This window comes from Carcharhinus amblyrhynchos, chromosome 7 (genome assembly GCF_965287045.1).
Source record: "Carcharhinus amblyrhynchos chromosome 7, sCarAmb.v2.hapA, whole genome shotgun sequence".
NCBI classification, from domain to species: domain Eukaryota; kingdom Metazoa; phylum Chordata; class Chondrichthyes; order Carcharhiniformes; family Carcharhinidae; genus Carcharhinus; species Carcharhinus amblyrhynchos.
In genome coordinates, this window is record NC_137330.1 from 84,215,273 (window position 1) to 84,239,165 (window position 23,893).

The following is a 23,893-nucleotide window of genomic DNA, read 5'->3' on the forward strand; positions in this document are numbered from 1 at the left end:
CAGGTGTCTCACCTGTCGGTTGGAGAAATAGCCAGAGACCCACGCTGCATTTTTTCAGGAAGACCCACCAAACCACAAGGTTTCATGGAATCCTACAGAAGGTGGCCATTCAGCCTTGAGTCTGCACCAACCACAATCCCACCCAGGCCCTGTCCCTGTAACCCTGCTTATTTACCTTGCTAATCCCATGACACTAAGGGGCAAGTTAGCATAGCCAATCAACCTAACTCAGGAGGAAACCAGAGCACCCGGAGGAAACTCACACAGACATGAGGAGAACATATAGACACAGTGACCCAAGCTGGGAATCGAACCTGGGTCCCTGGCACTGTAAGGCAGCAATGTTAACCACTGTGCCACCATGCCGTCCCAGTTTGCTGGGAAAGGGGTGTAACAAGGTGAGCAGCAAGGGCAGGGGGATGGTTCTCTGCAGCACTGAGTGCCTTTGATCAAGGGAATCCCTGTGAGTTTCCCCACGCCTTCTTTCAGTGTTGAATTTTATATTCCAGACAGGCATGATTTCCCACTGGCAGCATGGACACTTGGACATAAGTGAAGCAATTCCAGTCAGGCCTTCATCTGTGCCCTATTAGCAGGATGCTAATTGGTTTAACACTGGTCGCTGGAGAGAATTGCAACCCACAAAGGCAAACAGGAATGGAAGAACTGCCATCATTTTACACCAGCAGGAGGGCAATTTTTACCTCCTGCGTCATTTCCACCATCCCCACCAACCACCATCCAGCATTACACTTGTAATCCTGTCATGAGGGAGAGGAAGAGTGGAAAGTTGCTCCAATTATCTTTAACATCATGGTAAATGGACATCATAGGCTTTTAAGTTTGTGGTGAATCTGAGCTAGTAATCCAGGAACCTTGATTCGAATCACACTACAGCAGATGGTGAAATTTGAGCTGTAGAAAGTCTGGAATTAAAAATCCAATGATGACAATGAAAACATTGTCAATTGTCACAAAATCCATTTGGTTCACTAATGTCCTTTTGGGAAGGAAATCTGCCTTCCTTACCTTGTCTGGCCTACATGTGACTCCAGATCCACAGCAATGTGGTTGACTCTTAATGCCCCACTGGACTGGCCTAGCAAGCCATTTGGTCTAGGGGAAAGTTGGGATGGGCAATGAATGCTGGCCCAGCCAGTGACAGCCTCACCCCATGAATTAACAAAAGGAAAATTATGGAGTGTTGGTGTGTTATTTTAAGGTTAACAATAGGTTCTTTGAAAGTAAGCCATGGGTTAGTTTGGGTTAGTCCCCCCCAGGCTGACACTATTGTTAAGAAAGCCCACCAACACCTCTACTTTCTCAGAAGACTAAGGAAATTTGGCATGTCAGCTATGACCCTCACCAGCTTTTCCAGATGCATCATAGAAAGCATTATTTCTGGTTGTATCACAGCTTGGTGTGACTCCTGCTCTGCACAAGACTGCAAGAAACTACAAAAGGTCATGAACGTAGTCCACTCCATCACGCAAACCATCTTCCATCCATTGACTCTGTCTAAACTTCCTGCTGCCTCGACAAAGCAGCCAGCATAATTAAGGACTTCATGCTTCCCAGACACACTCTTTTCCACTTCTACCACCAGGAAAAAGATACAAAACTCTGAGGTCACGTACCAACTGACACAAGAACAGCTTCTTTCCTGTTGCCATCAGACTTTTGAATGAACTTACCTCGCACTAAGTTGACCTTTCTCTACATCCTAGCTATGACTGTAACATTACATTCTGCACTGTCTCCTTTCCTTCTCTATGAACAGGATGCTTTGTCTGTATAGCATACAAGAAACAATATTTTTCACTATAGACTAATACATGTGACAATAATAATTCAAACCAAATCAAAATCAAGGTGTGACAGCCAGCGTAGCCAGAAATAACATTACACAAAAATCATGCCTTGGCAGAAAATTGTGAATTAAGTGAGTGAGAGAGGGGCACATTTATGACGTGTAAATGTAAACTAGGGCTTGTGAGATTCCAACCTTTCTGATTGGTCATAAGCAATGCAATAGTTGGTTTGATTTACAAGCTTCAAAATATATTAGCATAGCGGATGCACCTTTCTGCCTGCTCGTGTTGCAGAAGCTCAGCTACTAACTCAAAAACCAAACAAGTGCTTTCACTTCTAACAGAAGATAAAATTATAAATCAATGCATGGAAAATCTTAACAAGACTCTTTTTTTAAATGATTAGAAGATGAAAGTAGTTAGCCTCATTTGCCACGGCCCAGTGGAACATCCCTTTCACTGATACAGTTGTTATCAACAGCAATTCATTTATAGATCAAATAGCTTGACAGATAGGACAAGCTGAGGATCACTATACTGCCTTCAGGCAGCCTAGAGCAAAGCGAGGTTTCCCAGTATGATTCCTTCTATCAGGCCTACCTGCCTCTCTCTCATCAAGGCCTTTTACTCTGAGTTATAGTGCAGCAGATACAATAAAAGAAAAGAAGAGAAATCTGTTTTCATTTTGCCCGGGGCCTAATTTGGACGGAGGATTTGATTTGCCAGATTCGGTTAGTATCTGGATTGATCCACGGTGGTGCGAGGGTCGCTTAATAAAATTTACATTTCATTGCCTTACTCGGCTCCAATTGCCTGTCACAAGATGAATGAGGATTTTGTTCAGAGGAGGAAATATTAAATTTAAAAGCCAGCAGTATCTCTTATTTGCAGGCCATGTTTGCAAAATGAAATCTATACTACTTCAATATTATATTAGCCTTGTAGCAAGGATCCTTCTATTTGTATTCTTTATGACAACATCACTTGATCGATTACCAGCACAAACATTGCAGTGATCCATAACGAGCAAATACTTCGAAGCAGTTAAAATAAATAAAAATATCTTTGCATTCATTGAAAATCCCTTACTGCCAGTTGTCCTTCCATTTTAATATTCTTTGCATTTGGTCATCTCTGATTTGTAATCTGTTTTCCGTTCAACGAACAAATCTTTGAAAATTTCCCAGTGAATTTATTGCTGCTTACAGCAATTTTCTCATTGCAGGTTTTACCTACATAGAATCAGAGAATCCCTACAGAGTAGAAGGAGGTCATTCAGCCCATCAAGTCTGCACCAACACTCTGACAGTGTGTCTTATCCAGGCCCACCACCCTGATCTAACCCATAGCTAATCCATCTAACCTCCATATTTTGGGAAATTAAGGGGCAATTTCCCATGGTCAGTCAATCTAACTTGCACTTGTTTGGATATGGCATATTTTGTGAATATGGCATATTTTATTACATACAGGGCAAGTAATAGCTAGTTAGATACTGACTTCTGCAAAACATACTCACCCCTGTTAAGGTACCTATATTAAAGCAACAACAAATCAAATACATTGGTGTTTCAACTACTTCCTAATTAAATAAGTACTTTTCTTTATTCTCTTGTTTTGGATAAACTGTTGTTTTTATGACAGTGTCTCTTTTCTGGATCTCTTGCAGAAATGAAACATTGAAAGAGAAATGACTTGTATCTGACTTGGGATTAGTTGGTTTCTCCCCCTCTCCATTTTCCCTCCCCAATGGTCATCCCAGCCCTTTCGCTGCCTGTCAGTTACGAAGCCCAGCAAGTGATCTGCTCCGCAGTTCTTCCATACTGTCTGCCATGAGCTAGTTTGGATCAGGAGGGCTACGTGATTTCCGCCTGAGTAGCCACCACAGTGGGGATCAAACTCACTGCCCTGTAGGCACCCCATAAAACCACAAAAGCTGAATGGACAAACCAGCAAGGGATAATTTGAGCTTTTATCATGTGGCATTCATAACTCTCTGAACCATCCTTTGTAACTAAATCCTGACAAATGAATCCAAGTCCGATATTGTTGTTGCTGCCATCAATCTCAAGGTTTAAATTTATTTTAGTATCAGTTTTATTTTACTGATGCATAAATCTGTTTCAAAATTCTTTCTTTTCAACCCACCTGTAGCGCTATACTGCATGCTGAGTGTTTTTCTCTACGCTGCTGTTGTATCTTCTGGGACAGTGTTTTGCAGAGAGGGCAGGAAAATTGCCCAATGTGAGAGGAAGCTACTTTTACCTGCTTAGAGAGATGGATGCAGAGCTTTCAGATTATAGTTCAGCAAATCTTTCACAAAACTTTTAAGGGTTTGTTGCTAATGCTACACACTCTATTCAACTCACGCCAAAATTGTAGCTGCATTTCTATGTCTGCACAGTGGTTTGCACCGCTGCCTCACAGTGCCAGGGAACCGGGTTCAATTCCAGCCTTGGGACTGGAGTTTCCACGTTCTCCCTGTGTCTGCATGGGTTTCCTCCGGGTGCTCCGGTTTCCCCTCACAGTCTGATTAGGTGGATTGGCCATGTTAAATTGACCTTTAGTGTCCCAGGATATGTAGGTTAGGGGGATTATTAGGGTAAATATTTGGGGTTATGGGGATAGGGATTAGATAGGATGCTCTGTCAAAGAGCCGGTGCTAACTCAACTCTTTCTGCACTGTAAAGATTCTACGATTTTAATTTTGGTGCTACTATGCCTTCTAGTTCTCAGACATTCAAAATAAGCACACGTTTAGACTCAAACTGCTGGAGTTTCAGTGTGTTTCTTACAGTTCTCCATTTGGGTGCTGGACTAATGCAAGGGCTCAGAACTTCCTGATCTCTGGATGGTTGGAAACCAGACACACCCAGAAGGTGTGTTATGGGACCTCTTAGAGGTCCCAATGTAAGAACTCCGTGGGAATTGTCTGTGAAGCTTGAATTTCCGATGGGCAATTTCATTGTTCCTGATGCAAAAGGATCTCCAACTCTGTACCAGAATCAGAGTATTCTGATGTACTTACCTAGTTACTCAGGAAATGTTAGACAAAAAATTCCTAACTAACTCTTGAGTAATTATTTAACTGACCTCCCAATCACTCACACCGACCCTCCCATCCCAAGTGTTTCTGACCCGACCTGACTTCCCCTGGACCTGATCTGACCTCACCTGACTGTCCAACTGCCTCACTGACCTCTTGGCTACCCCTTGACCCGACATGATTATCCCATGATCTGACCTGACAAGTCCCCACCACCAGATTCTCCCCCACCCCGAACTAATCTGACCACGTTAAAGTTGCCCTCTGACCCCTAACTTTCCCCAACATGATTGGACAAACTCTCCCAATCTGACCCAACCCAACTATCAACCCACTCACCTGCCACACTACTTTCCTGCCAAAATACCACCTCATCCACTGGTCACTCTATCCTCTTACCCACTTGACCCTATGGCCATCCTATCCTCTTACCTACGTGATCCCCTTACCCACCTGAAACCTTTATCCACTTACCTTATCTTAGTAAGTTTTCAAAGAAGCTGTGAGATATTTAAATCCTTTACTTACAGAATGTGGCAGCTAGTGCTATACAAAGGGTCACGGTTTCTGTGTTGATTTTTTTCCACTGCAATCCTTGCACTGAACTCATTCTGCAGGATCCTTCATTGGAAGACTGCCCTGAAAAATCTGAGGCAGGTAAGTGAGTATATCTTGTCTGGTCATGGTCAGGGGTAAGGGGTTCAGACCCTGAACAGAAGGTTCAGGCCATTGCTGCTCAGCTCCTGACTACAGCACAACTGGAAGTGTGGTACTATGAATGTACATTCTCACAACAATTAGTCCTGGACTCTTGATGAATAAAATAGCTAAACAACACCATTTAAAAATAATGCCTCTCTATATTAACATAACTATCTTATACAGTTATACTAATATAACATCATCAGTCACTTTCATGGAGAGAAGCCCAGCACAGTGCCAATACTTAATGACCACATGAACATTCATGGTTTCGGACAGGCAGATTTTCTCTACCGTTCCAATCATTAACTTAATTTTTTAATATGTCTAAACTAAAGGGGATTAACAATTGACTTTTATTAATAAACTGAACACCTTCAGAGTCTTTCACAGTTTGTTTGCTTTCTCAAAAAACTGTTATTCACTGTATGGCTTAGGTGGAAAAATGTTGAGCTATTGGCTTTGACTCACAGCTAATTCTGAAACCCTTTGACAAATGAGCAAATTCATTGATTAGCTGGAGCCCTCAGTGATGGATGGTCTAAGCTCAGAGATTTTCTTTCACAAAATAATATTGACAGGCCACAAGCTTCTTATATAGCTTCTTCTTCTTAGGCAGTAATCCCTCAGGATGGGTGATAATTTACTTCCAGTCCAGTTTAATTTGGTTGATATGTGGTCTGTAGACTCTGTCACATGCGGAGGAGTTGGTGCTTGAAGGGTTGGGTAGGCAAGAAGTCTGGAGGTGTGTGTGTCCCATCTCTGATGCCTCAACTTACTTCCTGATGTTCCCAAAAAAGTTTCACAATGTTTGTGGTGCCTTCCGAATGAAACCTCACCGTTTTGGGTCGCACATGAGGTGTGTTTGACCTCTTGAGGCATTCTGTAAAGACATCCCCAAAGCATTTAGCAGGAAGTGTATCTCACAGCCAAGAGCCAGGGGACTATCTGTCTTTCGAAAGTTCCACGCAACTTTAGCCGAAAGAACTAGAGTAAATTGTGACAATGGCAAACAAAATTGATGTTTAAAATTTACATTTAGGAAAAAGAAGCAAGTTCTATCTTGATGGAAATGAGAGAAATAAAAACTTCGCTGCACATCGCTCATTCATCCATCTCATGTCACTCGAAAGGTTGGATCTCAATATGGTAAGAGTGAGTATTCTGTCCACCAATGGGGGAAAGTGGGGAATTCACATTGATATGCTTCAGGGAATGCTATCCAGGATAGGGTGTTAGCGTGGATAGAGGATTGGTTGTCAAATAGGACGCAGAGAGTGGGGGTCAATGGGTGCTATTCGGATTGGCGGTTGGTGACTAGTGGAGTGCCCCAGGGGTCGGTGCTGGGGCCTCAGCTATTTACCATTTATATAGATGATCTGGAGGAGGGAACCGAGTGTATGGTGTTGAAATTTGCTGATGACACCAAGATTGGTGGAACAGCAAATTGCGCGGAGAGTGTGGAGAGTCTACGGAAGGATCTAGATAGGCTGGGCGAATGGGCCAGGAAATGGCAAATGGAATTTAATGTTGGCAAGTGCGAGGTGGTCCACTTTGGTAGGAATAATGGTAGGAAGGATTATTACTTACGTGGCGAAAAACTGCAGCAGGCGACGGTGCAGAGGGACCTCGGAGTCCTTGTGCATGAGTCGCAAAAACCCAGCCTGCAGGTGCAGCAGGTGGTCAGGAAGGCTAATGGGATGCTGGCCTTCATAGCGAGGGGGATTGAATATAAAAGTAGGGAGATCTTGCTGCGGCTGTATAGGGCATTGGTGAGGCCGCAGCTGGAGTACTGTGTGCAGTTTTGGTCGCCGTGCTTATGCAAGGATATTTTGGCCTTGGAGGGAGTGCAGAGGAGGTTTACTAGGCTGATACCGGAATTGAAGGGGTTGAGCTATGAGGAGAGGCTGAATAAACTAGGCTTGTACTCGTTAGAGTTTAGAAGAATGAGGGGAGATCTCATTGAGACGTATAAGATGATGAATGGGATGGATAGGATAGAGGTGGAGAGACTCTTCCCGCTCAGAAAGGACAGTAGGACTAGGGGGCACAGCCTCAAGATAAAGGGGGGTGTGGTTTAGAACGGAGTTGAGGAAGAACTTCTTCACTCAAAGGGTGGTGAATCTCTGGAATTCTCTGCCCGTTGAAGTGGTGGAGGCTGCCTCGCTAAATATTTTTAAGACGCGGGTTGATGGGTTTTTGATAAGAGAGGGGATTAAGGGTTATGGGGAGAGGGTGGGAATGTGGAACTGAGCCACGACAGATCAGCCATGATCTTATTGAATGGCGGGGCAGGCTCGAAGGGCTAGATGGCCTACTCCTGCTCCTATTTCTTATGTTCTTATGTTCTTATAAGGGCTCTTTGTTATGATTGCTGGATAGTTGCTATGGCAATTTCACAGTAACTTCTTTACAGTGTTAACTTAAGCCTTACTTGTGACTAGTAAATAAACTTTACTTTGGATCTCAGTATTGTTTACCTACATATTGAAAAATTAAGGAATAATAACAGAAATCAGACATTCTGTTACTTGAGCTTGTTATGGCATTGAATTTGGTCATGGCTAACCTGTACCTCAATTCTATGCACTTACCTTTTGCTCCACATCCCATACTAAATAAAACACAACCAGTCCTATTATTAGCCCATTGAGAAGGTGGCTGGTTGCCTTCCTGAAACACTGCACTATAACAAGTTTGATACAACATAGTAGATCATTTCAGAAGGCAATTAAGAATCAAATACATTACTGTGGGATTGGAGTCACATATGGGGCAGACTAACTAAGAACGGCAAGTTCAGACTCTAAGGGACATGAATAAATCAATTGGATTTCAATGACAATCTGTAAGCTTCATAAGCACTGACTGACACCAGCTTTTTGTTTCAAAATTTTTTTAAACTTAATTCAAATGTTCAAACTGACTTGGTGAGATTTGGACACAAAATCTCCAGGTTATTTGGCTAGCAGCACGTGTCTGCAAAATTGAGAAATATCATATTTTAAATTCTATGTTACGAATTTATTCTCCTCACACGTTAAACTGATTCCTCAAAACATCGAGGAAATACTAAAATACTTTTATGTTTGCATTTACTTTCACGCAACTTCAAAGTGGTGGAAGTGATTTGGACTAAACTGAGTTTACACCAGTATAAAAGTAAATTACTGCGGATGCTGGAATCTGAAACCAAAAGAGAAAATGCTGGAAAAGCTCAGCAGGTCTGGCAGCATCTGTCAGGAGAGATTAAGAGCTGACATTTCAAGTCCAGGAGATCCTTTATCAAAGCTAAAAGGCAGAGAAAGTGGGAAATATTTATACTGTGGGGTGAGGGAATGAAAGATACAAAAGAGTAGATCATTTCAGGTAGTTAAGAGTCAAAAACATTACTATGGGATTGGACTTACATATGGGGCAGACTAACTAAGAACAGTCATAGCCACAAAAACAAGAGGAAAGGCTAAGACCAAAAGAGAAAATGCTGGAAAATCTCAGCAGGTCTGGCAGCATCTGTAAGGAGAGAAAAGAGCTGACGTTTCGAGTTCAGATGATCGTTTGTCAAAGGCAAAGAGGTGCTAATGGCAACCCATAGTGAGAGTAAAATGTGTGAATGACCAAATGACAGAGAAGCTGAAATCAGAGGATAAACTGTGACAGACAAAGACGTGGAGGGAGAGGGGAAATGGGTGGGAGGGAGATGAAATTGAGGAAAAAGGGGAAAAAGGAAGCAAAGGGGGTGAAAAGGTAAGAAAAGAGGGGATAAAAAAGGGGGAACAGTAGAGAACAGAAAAATAAAGAAAGACAATAAAAAAAATGTTAGGGAACAGTTAAAAATTAAATAAATGAAAACAAAGGGGTCGAGGTGGAGTAAAGTTAATCATCTGAAGTTGTTGAATTTGACGTTGAGACGAAAGGCTGTAATGTGTTTAACTGGAAGATGAGATGCTGTTTCTCCCATTTGCATTGAGAACATGTGTGGTTTTGAAAGGTGCTCGACTTTTGAGAATTGTTGAAAATCTTGCATTTTTGTGCAACTAGGAATGGGATTTCTAGAGAAGGCCATTTCCTGTCCAACTGCAATGTTGAAACCATTCATGGGTGAAGATCAGCGGGGGAAGAAGTTTGACAGGTAACATATAGATTGGGAAACTCAAATTAGTCACAGTACAATAGTGGAGGAATTTTTAGAGTGCGTGCGGGATGATTTTCTGGAGCAATACGTTGAGGAGCTAACAAATGAACAGGCCATCTTAGACTGGGTGCTGTGCAATGAGAAAGGATTACTTGGCAATCTAGTTGTGAGAAGACCCTTGGGGACGAGTAACCAAAATATGGTAGAATTCTTTGTCAAGGTGGATAGTGATGTGGTTGATTGTGTGACCAGTGTTCTAATCTCAATAAAGGTAACTATGATGGTATGAGGCATGAATTGGCCATGATGAACTGGGAAACATTACTGCAAGGGAAGACTGTGGACAGGCAATGGCAGGCATTTAAAGAACGAATAGATGAATTCCAGAAGTTGTTTAATCCTGTTAGGCATAAGAGTAGTAAGGGAATTGTGGCCAAACCATGGCTTACAAGGGAATTTAGAGATAGTATCAGATTCAAGGAAGAAGCATACAAATTGGCATGAAAAAGCAAAAGGCCTGCGGATTGGGAGAAATTTAAAATTCAGCAGAGGGGGACCAAGGGACTGAAAAGGGAAAGATAAAGTATGAAAATAAGCTGGCAGGGAGCATAAAAAGTTTCAATCAATATGTAAAGAGAAAAAGATTGACAAAAGTGAATGTAGGCCCCTCACAGTCAGAAATGGGAGATTTCATAAAGGGGAATAAAGAAATAGCTGACGAATGAAATTTGTACTTTGCTTCCGTTTTCATAAAGGAAGACATGAATAATGTGCCAGAAATGCTGGGAGAAACATATTTTAGTGAGGAGCTGAAGGAAATCAGCATTAGGAGAGAAATAGTTTTGGGGGAATTGATGAGATTGAAAAGTCAATAAATCTCCAGGTTCTGAAAATCTTCTTCCCAGAGTACTTAAGGAAGTAGCCCTGAAACTGTAAATCCATTGGTGGTTATTTTCCAAAATTATTTGGATTCTGGAATAGTTCCTACAACTATGTTAAAAAAATTGAGTTTTGATATAAACATATACTTAAATTTAAATGTAGGCATATTTAAAGGAAAATTACGTTAATATATAACACCTACCAGGTTATGTATTCCATTACACCTAATTCGATTAATATGTAACACCTACCATTTGAATGTTTACCACACCTTTTTGTTTGCACACGTTACTATTAAGATTCTTAACTGAGTAAAAAAAAACTGTGCGCAAATACATTTGATTTTCATACAGTTTAGATTTTGAGATCAAACTTAGATGACTGATTTAAAATAATGGCATTTGTCGTTAAACAATTGACTGTAAACTCGGGACCGGATCAATCTTCCATCAGTAATTAACTACAATTAGGCCACCTTGAGAAATGAGTACACAAGCTTAAATATATACTGGTAACAAACTGATTTGTTGTTCCTGCAGATTACCAGGACAAAAGAAAATCTGTCCTGGTAATCTGAAGAGTGGCATGACGGCACAGTAGTTAGCATTGCTGCCCCACAGAGCCAGGAACCCCGGTTCAATTCTGGCCTTCAATTCTGTCTGTGTGGAGTTTGCACATCCTCCGCGTGTCTGCAGGGGTTTTCTCCGAGTGCTCCAGTTTCCTGATTTACGGATAAAGTTGATTGGCCATGTTTGAATTGATCCTTTTGCCAGGTAATGACATGAAGAGGGAACTGGGAAAGTTCTGAACACGTCAATTAAGAGAAACGTTTCTGAAACCACCCTCACCAAATGCTATGAATCCTCAGACATCTAAGAAAACCAAACTGCAGGGTGCTATCATTTTGTAAAGCAGGGCACCGGTAAAAAGACGTAAGACACCCAAGATTAGAAAGGGAAAGTGGTGCTCGTTGGGTTGTAAAGACACGAGATCCTGGTACAACTCTGAAGGACTCTCCGCAACTTTGAGTGTAAGAGCCAAATGCTTTTATCATTGAGCTGCAGTTTCACTGTTGCTCAGAAAGAGCTGAGGCGGACAGAGATGACTTACTGTTCTCCAACATTAAAAATAAAGGATTGCTACACTGTCTGAAAATGTGTAATGATACCAGTAACATTGGGCATCAGGCGGAGAACACTGCAGAAAGAGATTCTAATATTTTCAGCCTCACCTCTGGGGATCTGGGTGCCTGTGGGATTCAACGTTAGTTCCAGGAAAGGCAAGAGCCTCCAAATGATCAGAATAAAACGTTGAAAAATTAACCAGCATACACGTTATCCCATAACATATTTATAGAGTATTCACATAAACTCTATTTTTAGATTTTTATTTTGATCTCCCTTTTATCACTTTCAGCACAATGTTCGCAACCACGCAGCAGTTTTACTAGTAATGGACACATATGTCAGACACAGGTCAATGAATACTTTGGAGATTGATTTTAAAAGGTAATAGAGCACAGCGGATTTGATTAATGTTAGCGGTAAGTATTAACGGAGCTTCAGTGAGCAAAGCTGGCCGGCAAGAGTTGAACGCAGAGCTTGGACTGGCTCACAGGAAGATTGCAGAGTATTTGTGGAAGAACGTTTGAATCTGGACCCAGAGTGCACAAACACCCCAGTGGAAGGCAATCAGCTGGAAATTACAGTTCAGCACTCAGCTGAAAAAATGCCAGTGCACCAGAGATTTACACAGGCATGGGGAATGCTAAACAGCTGTATGCTAATGAGCAGTGGCTTTACAAAATAAGTATCCTGCAGAGCAGCATCAGTCTAGATTACCCACGAGTGTATTAGGAACTGGGAGGACCTCTTCATGAGCAGGAATTGATTTTAAACCTCCCGCTGTTAAAATGCATTCTATTTATATTACACAGATGTAAACCAAAGTGTTTGTTTTTACTTTAATATGCCTCCATTCAAAATATCAGGCTTATGCACATGGTAGGTGAGAGGATATTATATATTACGCTGCTTAAACAAGAATCTCCTATTTTATCCAATGTATAAATTGCGTTGGTGCGTTACATATTTTATTGCTGTACATTGTAAAGTCTATATTAAATATATACTTAATGATTGTTTTATGTTTTCTGACTATAAGGGAATGATTTATGCAGCACCCAAACTTTTTGACTGAAAAAATTAAACAGAATATAAAAGTACCATGTTTCTGCAGGTTTTATTTTTATTTTCCTGGATGATTTCAAGTGATAGGAAGACAGCTGCTGCTTTGCAGATATCTCACAGATCATGAAATCCACCACTCAGATTTAAGAAGTTCTGAGTGATCCAAACAATGAATGTTTCTGTAGGTTTTCCAAAGCTCTTCTCGCTTGACTCATCAACAAAGCACACTTAAGTAGTGCTGAAAGATCTCCTTTCCCAGCATAGTCCATTCACTGGAGTCAGGGAGTTTGGGACTGCATTTAACATGCCCCAGCCAGACACGTTTCTGGTGGGGAGGGGTATGTAAATTCCCTAATCATGATCCCCTCCATCCCCGAGCTCAACCCCTGGACTATGGGAGAGGTTTAAATTGACAGCTGGCCTGTCATATTTAAATAAATAACCAAGGGTCAATGGAGCTTGTTAACAAGCTAATTGACCCCAGTAGTACACTGGACATGCCATGATATGGTTGACATGGGCAGTTATTCAGAATGGGCAGATCACTTTAAAAATCCTTTCAAAGGACAGGAAGGAAGGGGTGGGTATTATCTTCAGAGGGTGCTGTTTGCATATCGGGTAGGCAGCCCCACCAACCTAGAATCTCCCTTTCTCCCTTCTCCATAAAACACACCACATCTAATCCCATCACTCCCCTCCCATAGTGCAAAAAGCCTCCCTGTCCAAGACTTCAGATTTATCTTGCTCTGGGGATCCCTGAGCCACTGCCTTCTTAAAAGGTGCTTGTGGCACTATCAGCAGCGCCCACTCATACTCTCTTGGCACTAGTGGAAATGATGGAGCAGCTGGATGATTGGCTTGTCCCCAGTGAGGGGTGGAAATCCCACACTGCCCCAAATTAGCCCGTCCACTGTGCATTCTGGTTCCTGGGAGGCAATCCATCTACTCCTGAGCACCCTACCCCTCCCCCCACCACCCCGTGGACATGGTTTGAAGCTGTGGGGCCTAAGATCTCCTGAAACTCTACTGACCCCAACAATTTGCATTTCTATCGAGCTACCTTTCAAGTTGGTAAAGGACAGTATTTATATATGTGTTCAAATCATAAGAATACCTACAGTGCAGAAAAAGTCTATTTGGCCCAAAGGGCCTGCACCAACAACAATCTCACCTAGGCCCTATCTCTGTTACCCCACATATTTACCCTATCAGTTCCCCTGACACTAAGAGGCAATTTAGTATGGCCAATCAACCTAACCTAATCTTTGGGCAATGGGAGGACAGCAATATATCATCTGGGGCTTTGCAGCTGATCGCCACACCCCGCCTCATCCAAAACGATCGTGATCCTTCTCCACCCAGACCAATCGTGTCTGAAACCATTAGCTCCCCACAACTGCTTCCCCCCTAACTGATCAGAGGTTCACTCCCCCAACCAAATGGTCCACTTCAGTCTGGCCCACCTGTCTCAGTTGACCCTAGCCCCTCAGATCCCACCCCCTTGACACTGCCAGGTGCCTGACAGGTACTGCCAATCTGGCACTCTGGCAGTGCTAGAGGGGCACCCCATGCCCTGACCTCCGGTGGGGGGGAGCCAATGGTCTCTGGCTTTACTGGCAAGGCCATCACATCTGGTCCCTGCCGATGGGGGAATATACGTGATCCTCAAAAGAGAGAGCCTTGCCTGGTGAGATCACAGAGGCAAGTGAGCCTAACCAGTTCTGCCCAAGGCTTGCTAATTCCATTCAAATTGGGTTTTAAATGTATTTAAGTATTACATTCAGCATCACATCCTTTTTGGGTGTGTGGTAGATCATGCTGGATATCCAGTGCCAGTAAGATCACTAGAAAACAGAAATTGGGTGCAAGCTTGACTCTCACCTCTCGCGATCTTACCAGCTCACCCCGCCCCATGGTGAGATTGCCCCCAAAGTCTTTTAACCTATAGTTGAATTAGTCAAAAATAATTTTAACCCCCCCATCCTCATGAGATATAAATTTAATTCTGCAGCTTGGGAGCCAGGGGCTTTCATGGCCGAATTGAGGTAATACATGTCCTTCTCAGTTGTAACCATGTATGTCTCAAATATGTAAAATAGCATACTAAAATTTCACAATAGTTATTCAATAAATATTCAGACCAATGATTCTATATTGTTGGAATGAAAGCAAAGTGGTATGTTGGATTAGCATTCTATACTTCATTCAGAAATAACTGGAGTGAAGGTCAGAAGACATATGGATTAGCATACTGCATGTTTGCCTGGGGGACTTTGGTACAAATCCAAAGCAAACAAGTTAAGATTCTCTCTGGCTAACAGAGTCATTTGTAAAATGAGTTGGGGTAGTCTCATCCTAGGACTTGGTGAGTGTGCATTTATACCATACAACTATATTAACTCCTCATTTAAATTGTTATAATATAGGTTCTTTCGGTGTCTCAATGATGAGAACTGTTTATTGTTAATCTCTAACTATTTATAGAACCCAAGTTACTGTCATATCAGGTGCTGCTCACTATAGTTTCCATAGTGTTCTCTCTGATACTATTACCATGTGAATCTATACATCATACCATGGGTGGTGCGAGTCCCCAGTCCCATGTTAACCCTTGCTCAGCCATTACAATGGCATGCAGACACAAAGCACAACATCCCCTTTTTTTCTCCAAAGAAAGCTTGCCTTTCCAGCTAAGTCACAGAATCATAGAAACCCTACAGTGCAGAAAAAGGCCATTTGGCTCTTCAAGTCTGCACTGACCACAATCCCACCCAGGCCCTACCCCTCATATCCCTACATATCTACCTGCTAATCCCTCTAACCTATGCATCACAGGACAGTAAGGGGCAATTTTTAGCATGGCCAATCAACCTAGCCCGCACATCTTTGAACTGTGGGGGGAAACCAGAGCACCCGGAGGAAACCCACGCAGACATGAGGAGAATGTGCAAACTCCACACAGACAGTGACCCAAGCCAAAAATCGAACCCACGTCCTTGGAGCAGTGCTAACTGCTGTGCTACTGTGCCACCCAAAGTATAACTAATTGCAATACAATCTTTACTTGTTATCCCTGCTCCCCAATCTTAAGTTTTTGACTATAAATTCAGACTGTTTGAGACTTGACAGTTCTTCCACATCTCAGTCTGTCACATTTGGAGGATTGGTGCTAAAACTCTATATTTCTGGTGCTTGACTACCTCCATTTGATGTGCTTGTTGTACTCCTTCAAGTTGCATTTCTTTTTGTTAACAACCTGCCTTCTTGCGTCAGGTATTATTTTTGTCCCATTCCTTTTGAAGGGAATATGCACTCTATTTTGTTGCTAGAATTGACTCAACCTTTCTTTTTGAGTGGTGTCAACATATTCTTGCTGGATGTGGGTGTTTTGCACTGGAATCTTCATTTCCACTTGTTTCACTATTTTGAGAAACATTTATTTTCAAATAGCTTTGCAGGCTTATGAATATTGACATTCAACTCAATGGTTTTCAGTACATCTGAGACATTGGGTGCTTTTTCATCTTCTAGTTCTTTGAGCTTCAGTGTTGGATTTACATTTTCCAATCTTATTTCTGTTTTTTCTTTCTCTGTCTGCAACAGAACTTCGTTCTTGTTTTCATTCCACTAATTCTTCAGCTCAGCAATCTGTTCCTTGTAGCTTTCAGCTTTCTCTTGGAATATGGAATATTACTGAGTATTCTCTTTTAACTGGTTCTTCAGTTTCTTCAGAGTGACATTAAATTCCACAAAATCGGAGATTCGATGGGCTGGCTGGCCTCTTCTGCACTGACTCTCCAAAATAGCAGTCCTTCCAGATCTTCCCTGTCTCCATTACGCCCCCCACATTTAGCAATCCACATAACGTGCCCACCTTTGGACTGTGGGAGGAAACTGGAGCACCCAGGGAAAACCCACGCAGACACGAGGAGAACATGTAGATGGCACACAGTCACCCAAGGTCAGAATCAAACCCAGGTCCCTGGCAAGTGTGAGGAGGCATTGCTCACCACTGGAGTTGAGAGTGTAGGGCAAGCCCTGTGCAGGGATCAATCTGGATATTCAGAGTAGTTATGCAGGAGTTAGAAGTGGTTTTCCAGAGTAACTAATAGTGTAGCACTGGCAGAACCATTCAAAGTTAACAATTTAAATTAATTTCTGGGACGGTTCCCAGTAGACAAATTCACAAGGGTAATTTGATAAAGTGAATTCAAAATTGGCTCAGTTGTAGGAGACAGAGGATGATGACAGAAGGCTGCTTTAGTGGCTGAATGCCAATGTGCAGTAATGTACCACAGTGATCAGTGTTGGGTCCCCTATTATACGTCATTTATATAAATGACATTGATGACATTTTGGCGGGGGGGGTGGGTAGGATTAGTAAGTTTACAGATGACAAAGATTGGATGGGTGGTTAACAATGAGGTGGAGTGTCTTGGACTACAAGAAGATGTAGACAGAATGGTCAAATAGGCAGGTAAGTGGCAACTGGAATTTAACCTTGAAAAGTGTGAGGTGATACACTTTGGAAGGAGTAATTTGACAAGAAAATACTCAGTGAATGGTAGGACACTTGGAGTTTCTGTGGAACAAAGGGATCTTGGTGTATTTGTTCGCAGAGCTCTGAAAGTGAAAGGGCATGTTAGTAGGATGATGAAAAAGGCATATGGGACACTTGCTTTTATCAATCAAGACACAGATTATAAAAGTAGGGCAGTCATGTTGGAGTTACATAGAACTTTGGTGAGGCCACAGCTAGAGTAATGTGTGCATTTCTGGTCACCATATTTTCAGAAGGATGTGATTGCACTGGAGAGGGTACAGAGGAGATTCACCAAGAAGCTACCTTGGATGGAACATTTAAGTTATGAAGAGAGGTTGTGTAGACTTGGGTTGTTTTTGTTGGAGCAGAGAAAACCGAGAGGCAATCTGAGTGTGTATAAGATTATGGGGGGCATGGACAGAGTGGATAAGGAGCAGCTGTTCCCCTTAGCTGAAGGGTTAGTCACAAGGGACATAGGTTCAAGGTGAGGAGCAGTAAGTTTAGGGGGATGTGAGGAAAAACTTTTTTTTACCCAGAGAGTGGTGATGGTCTGGAATGTGCTGCCTGGGAGGGTGGTGGAGGCAGGTTGCCTCACATCCTTTAAAAAGCATCTGGATGAGCACTTGGCACATCATAACACTCAGGGCTATGGGCTAAATGCTGGCAGATGGGATTAGGTGGGAGTTCAGGTGTTTCTAATCTGTCAGTGTGGACTCAATGGGCCAAAGGGCCTCTTCTGTGCTCTTTGATTCAGAGTACAATTGTCCAGGGGAGGCTAGTGCTTTTGGATAATTGTGGTGCAAATGTTTACCTGGGAACCTCTGAGAGCCATTACCCTGTACACCATTGGAGTATTCCCCAAATCTGACGACAGTGAAGAGCCAGAAAGTTACAGGTCTCTATTTTTGTAATTTTTGGCCACTTGAGAGCCATTTCTTTCTACTGTGCTAACTCTTCATCTTGTGCATTTCATTGCACTGGCATAGAACATTACAGCGCAGTACAGGCCCTTCGGCCCTCAATGTTGTGTCAACCCATGAAACCAATCTAAAGACCATCTAACCTACACTATTCCAATATCATCCATATGTTTATCCAATGGCCATTTAAATGCCATTAAAATTGGCGAGTCCACTACTGCTGCAGGCAGGGCATTCCATTACTAATCTCTGAGTAAAGAACCTACCTCTGAAATCTGTCCTATATCTATCACCCCTCAATTTAAAGCTATGTTCCCTCGTGCTAGCCATCTCCATCTGAGGAAAAAGGCTCTCACTGTCCACCCTATCTAATCCTCTGATCATCTTATTTGTCTCTATTAAGCATATAACCTTCTTCTCTCTAATGAAAACAGCCTCAAGTCCCTCCGCCTTTCCTCATAAGACCCTCCCACCATATCAGGCAACATCCTCTGCACCCTTTCCAACGCTTCCATATCTTTCCTATAATGCGGCGACCAGAACTGTATGCAATACCCCAAGTGCGGCCGCACCAGAGTTTTGTACAGCTGCAACATGACCTCATGGCTCCGAAACCCAATCCCTCTACCACTAAAAGCTAATACACCGAACGCCTTAACAACCCTATCAACCTGGGTGCCAACTTTCAGGGATCTATGCACACAGACACCAAGATCTCTCTGCTCATCCACACTACCAAGTAACTTACCATTAGCCCAGTACTCTGTATTCCTGTTACTCCTTCCAAAGTGAATCACTTCACACACAAACTCCATTTGCCACCTCTCAGCCCAGCTCTGCACCTATGTATGTTCCTCTGTAACATAGAGCATCCTTCTGCGCTGTCCACAACACCACCGACTTTAGTGCCATCCACAAATTTACTAACCCATCCTTCTACGCCCTCATCCAGATCATTTATAAAAATAGCAAACTGCAGTGGCCCCAAAAAAGATCCTTCAGTACACCACTAGTAACTGAACTCCAGGATGAACATTTCCCATCAACCACCACTCTTGCAGCTAGCCAATTTCTGATCCAAACTGCTAAATCACCCTCAATCCCATGCCTCCGTATCTTCTGCAATAGCTTACTGTGGGGAACCTTATCAAATTTTACTGAAGTCCATAAACACCACACCAACTGCTTTTAACCTCATCCACTTCTTTGGTCACCTTCTCAAAGAACATGACTGGTGATTTACATGCACAATATTTCCCTCGCTCTTGACGTCTTTTGGCTCCATGGCCCTGGGGTCCCCTGCTGCCCCCAGCACATTTTTGGAAGTTGCCTTCTTGCCGTGGGATCTCTTCCCTTAGTGCTTTGTTGGGGGTTGCCCACTGTCTAGGTGTTACGTACTAATATTGATTCTTGGTAGCTGCACTAAGCATTTATATTAATAGATTCCCATATTCACCAGATGTGGCATCAAAGCTAGCCAGCAAGGGAAACTGCAGAAGAAGCAGCCGCCATGTAGTGAATACCACCCTGTAAATAAAGCACCGTTATTTTTAGCCCTATTCGTTTCCTTTCATCAATTCTCCAATATACATCACAAGGGTCTCTTGTTACCCTTGGTGCTTTATTGGAAGTGTGCTAGACTACTTGTGTTTCTGCTGTAGCTATTTCTTTACCCAAAATGCCTTCTGATTTTCCTTATCCAAAATGGCTCTTCTGATTTTCTGTCCTCAAACCTCATGCCTTATTAGACCCCTTTGCCAAATTGGTTTGAAAACGTTCACATTGCGGTCAGTTTGTTTGGGTGTTCAGTAAACAAAACAATAACCTTTAAGGGACAGCTAGAAGCTGCCATCCAAAATGTTAAGTTAAGTGTTTTTTACTTACCTTGTTCTGTAACTGAGAGGAACTAGAGTGCTCTTCCTAGCTCTGCATTATAAACAGAGGTTGCTGCTGAATGCAAGTCACATTCCAGCCCACCCATTCACTCACAGAGTTTAATTTGATCCTGGGCTGATGTTGTTGTTCTCCTGAGAGCAGACAAGGTTAAGAGAAGTTAGACAGAGGCCTTCAAAATCATGAATGGTTTTGATAGAGTGAATAAAAAGGAACTGTTTCTAGTGGAACAGTGTCAGTAACCAGAGGACATGGATTTAAGTTGAGTGGCAAAGCACCAGGGGATGACAGGGAAACATGTTTTTACTCAGCGTGATGTTTTGATATGCAGTGCACTGCCCGAAAGGAGAATGGAAGCAGATTCAATACTAATATTTAAAAGAGGATTGGATAAATTCTTAAAGGGAAAGAAAAAACTTACAGGGCTATGGACAGAGCAGGAGGTGGAGACTAATTGGATAGTGGTACTATAGAGCTGGCGCTGGCAAGATGAACTGAATGGCCTCCTCAGTGCTGCACTGTTCTATGATTTTATGATTCTAATTCAAAGTTATGATATACATTTGAAGCTCTTGCGTATTAGGATTTTTTTTAAAAAATCTTCAGGTCATGTCTTGCTGATATTCAATTTTCCCATTTGTTTATCTTTTCATTTGGATCCATGAACAGGTTAGTACTACATCTGTCACAATGCTGCCAATTAAACCTTTTCAGATCAGTTCTGAGCAGCCTGAAACCAAATTTAGGAATCCATATGACACCAAAATGAAGTGGAGAGGCAAGAGTTTGACTTAAACTTTGCATTTTAGCCTCATTGTGAAGTCAAATCCATTAAGAAGGGTCTTCTGAGAAGAAAGGATCTAACTTTTGATGGTGAGTGGATTTTTCTGTTCTGACTTTATATCTGATTATGCATGTGTAATCGCAATGGGTTTTTGCCAGATTAAAAGATTTTGGTTATTTCAAATGATGAAGATGTTGAGTGAAGAATTACTTAACCATCAACCCTAATCATTTATATCAGCATATAAAACATTCCAAGGAATAAAAGGAAATCCTTCTTGCTCCAAAATAATAAAGCTCGGCCCAAAAGTTTAAAAAGTAAATCCACTTTTCATGTCTTCTTAGGGACTGCTCTCGTGCCATTAAGTAAACCAAGAAAGTCGTCTAAACAAGTCTCAAATTAGGGCTGGAAACAGTTCAAATCTCCAGCCAATTGTCCCCCAGGTTAACAACCCTTTATCTTGGCTAAAATTGACAGAGGTTCTGGATATTATTAGAAAGATCTTGAATAAACTGCATGATCATAATGTTATCAATGCTTCAGACAGTTGTTTATTGAACATACAGGTAATTCTATTTTTTTTACATACTGCTAGCCACTTGCATCATTTTGCAGCACAGATAAATATGGCTGAGTAGTCCTTTGATCAACATTATACCATTTCACTTTAAGTCCAACTGGCTCAGTTTATTAGAAGTTCAGGGTGGCAGCCAGAAAGCAGAAATCATTAAAACATAATTAGCGTTTCATTTAGCTTCCGTCCCTTTTCATAATTTGGTTAAGGGGTCCTTCTGCAGGGGTGACAATCCATTTCGCAGCAGCCTTCAACTTCACCATACCCTCTCCTCCTCGAGCCCACAAACAAACACATGTGCCCAGACACAAAACTTTTTCTGTGTGTAAGTGCCTGCATCAGCAGCTCCCTCAACTCTACTCAATTCATTATTTATTGGGATGCACCAATCAACATTCAGCCTGTCAGCTACATTGTTAAAATGAAAGGAATCTATGTAAAGGTGCTGGGGGAAATCTGTAGTCTCCAGACATGAGTTTTTAGACTTTGGCCTGTCAGTGAACGCAACATTCAAGGCAGACATCAGACAGAATGGGCTTCTTTGATCTGAACCCTCTGCAGGGAGCTTAGATCTCTGTACAGTTTGAAAATCTAAATGAAGTTTCATGAGATGTGTGTTCAAGACTATAGAGGCTATGGAAGCTGTAGCAGATTAAGGTATTTCATGAAAAATAGTTCACACCTATGCAATAAATTACACTGGAGTACACGAGGGACCAATCAGCCAACCATATTATGTGTAATGCTTCATGTCACTGGTAATTATTTTCCACACCAAATACAAAAAAAAATGGCTTAATGGGTGAGACCTACGAGGCTGTGGAACATTTCACCTGTGGTGACTGGTTAAGTAATCTTTATTCAACAATGACTTGACAATAGTTTCAACACTGTTGGGACCAGATTTCCAAAACATATCCCAGAATTTGCAATGCAAGCACAAAAACTTCTGTTGGGAATTTGTTGTGGAAATAGGTCAACACGAGTTATGTTCAGAGGAGAATTAAACATATGCAACCCCGAGCAGTTATCACCTCTAAATGTCATAAGAGTCCAGCATTCACAGCAGAAACAAAGCTGTGACAGAACGTTCCAATTCGTTGGCAAGTCTTGGCAGTGACTCTTTTATTTGTTGTCCAGGACACCCCAGAGAGGACCACCACGGAGTCCAGTAGAAATGTTGCATTCAATGTAACTGCAAAAACAAGGTGGAATATAAAACACCAGCCTGCCAATCTTTTAATAACCAGCCGTTCAGCAGCCAGCATCTATTTTTCATTTGCAAAGGAATAAAGTCCATCTTGTGCCCCCATATTTTTCATTTAAACCTGTTATGCTGCTGAAACCCTATCACTCAGCTCAGATAGCTTTTGTTGCCCTGTGACAGGTTTCACCATTGAATCAGCTCACAAGAGAGTAGAGACCAATACAGAGTATCAATGTACTGTTCTTTCCCTTCAAACGTAGAATTCAGCTTCAACCTTGACTATATGTGACAGACTGTCTCTCCTTACTCTCTTCAGGGCGTGATGAAGTGTATGTTAACAAGTACCAAGCCGTCATTGAATTTGTTTTGAGTGTACAATTCCTCTTTCCCTTCCCACCAAACCCTTACCCCCAGAAAACCACACAGAACAGGAGTTTGTCCTGAAGTACCCCTCGTACATTTGCCATGTTATAATTCTTGTACTGAAGAAATAGTAAAACGTCATCACGAGAAGAGGTCAAATTTATACAGGGAGTTTACATTTATAGATGTCCTCAGGAAGTCCCCAGAGTACTTCAGGCCAGTGAATTGCTTTTGAACTATGGTTTCCTTTATAATGTCGAGAACAATGCGGACAATAGACAGATACACAAACGTCAAATGAAATGGAAGACCACTAGATTTATTTTGATTGGTTGGTGGTTAAGAGAAAACATTGGCCAAAGCTGCAGTAAAACTTTTTGTTCTTTTTCAGATACTGTCATGGGACTTTTTACATCCTCCTGAACAGGTTTTGTTGAGTTGTAATTTCATAGAGCATAGAATCCCACAGTACAGAAGGTGGCCATTCAGCCCACTGACTCTGTGCCAACCACAATCCCACCCAGGACCTATTCCCGTAAGTCTGCAAATTTACCCTGCTAGTCCCCCTGACACTAGGGTCAATTTGGCATGGCCAATTACCTAACCTGTACATCTTTGGACTGTGGTAAGAAACTGGAGCACCTGGAGATAACCCACACAGACACAGGGAGAACGTGTAAACTCCACACAGAGAAAGACCTGAGGCCGGAATTGAACCAGAGTCCCTGGTGCTGTGAGGCAACAGTGTTAACCACTGTGCCAACATCCCTCCCTGGTCCATGGCCAATTTATTGGGCATGGACCATGGACAATCAATCATGAGAACACTGGAGGAATTATAGGC